The sequence below is a fragment of the Lathyrus oleraceus genome, chromosome 3 (genome assembly GCF_024323335.1).
Source record: "Lathyrus oleraceus cultivar Zhongwan6 chromosome 3, CAAS_Psat_ZW6_1.0, whole genome shotgun sequence".
Classification (NCBI taxonomy): Eukaryota; Viridiplantae; Streptophyta; class Magnoliopsida; order Fabales; family Fabaceae; genus Lathyrus; species Lathyrus oleraceus.
In genome coordinates this window covers 197765157-197766276 of record NC_066581.1, presented here as the reverse complement: position 1 = coordinate 197766276, position 1120 = coordinate 197765157, and the positions used below count along the sequence as shown (strand labels likewise).

At 42.3% G+C, this 1120-nt stretch overlaps 1 pseudogene; it reads right to left on the bottom strand.

Annotated features, from left to right (window-relative positions):
- Window positions 1–203: 203 nt before the first annotated feature.
- Window positions 204–303, bottom strand: LOC127134085 (uncharacterized; annotated as a pseudogene).
- Between the last annotated feature and the right edge of the window lie 817 nt (window positions 304–1120).

The window sequence follows — 1120 nt, the reverse complement described above, 5'->3', positions numbered from 1 at the left end:
CGTATTTGTCCAATACGCTGATACTGTTAAAGCTAATGGTGTCACTTCAGAGGCAATTCGACTTCGTCTTTTTCCTTTCTCATTAAGAGATAGCGCTAGAAGATGGCTTCAATCTCTTCCTTCCAACTCAGTCACCACATGGAACAAGTTGAAGAAAGTTTTTCTTGCCCGATATTTTCCACCAAGCAAAACAGCTATGTTAAGAGCCCAGATAAACGGATTTAAACAGAAAGACAACAAGTCTCTTTTCGAAGCATGGGAAAGATACAAAGACATGATGAGACTTTGCCCACACCATGGTTTGGAAGACTGGTTAGTAATTCACACATTTTATAATGGTCTCTTATACAATACAAGGTTAACAATAGACGCCGCTGCAGGTGGTGCACTAATGAACAAACCTTATGCTGATGCTTACCAGCTTATCGAGAGCATGGCCCAAAACCACTATCAGTGGGGAACCGAACGAACAACAGTGGAAAAACCTCAACCGAAAACTGGCATGTACGAGATAAGTAACCTTGATCACGTCAATGCAAAAGTGGATGCTTTGGTCCAGAAGATTGAAAGTTTAAACGTATCGCCTCCAGCAGCCGTGGTTGCTATAACTCAGAATTGCGAGGTCTGTGGAATCCAAGGCCACACTCCTGCGGAATGTCAACTCTTGACTGGAATCCAAACAGAGCAAGTAAACTATGCTCAAGGAAGCCCCTATTCGAATACCTATAATCCAAATTGGAAGAACCATCCAAACTTCTCATATAAGAGTAATAATGCTTTATACGCACCTGGACAGTCTCCAAATCAAGCCCCATCTATACCTCCAGGATATCAGAAACCGAATCCTAACAATAATACCCCTAGAAAATCCAACTTGGAAATCATGATGGAAAACTTTATAGCTTCCCAACAACAAACCAATAAAGATTTCTTAAACCAGAACATACACACTGGCGAACAACTTAAACAACTCGCAAGCAAAGTAGATGCCTTGGCTACCCATAACAAAATGCTGGAAACGCAAATATCTCAAGTAGCTCAACAACAAGCACCTACCGCTGCACCAACTGGTACATTCCCTGGACAGCCCCAACCCAATCCGAGAAGCCAAGCTCATGCA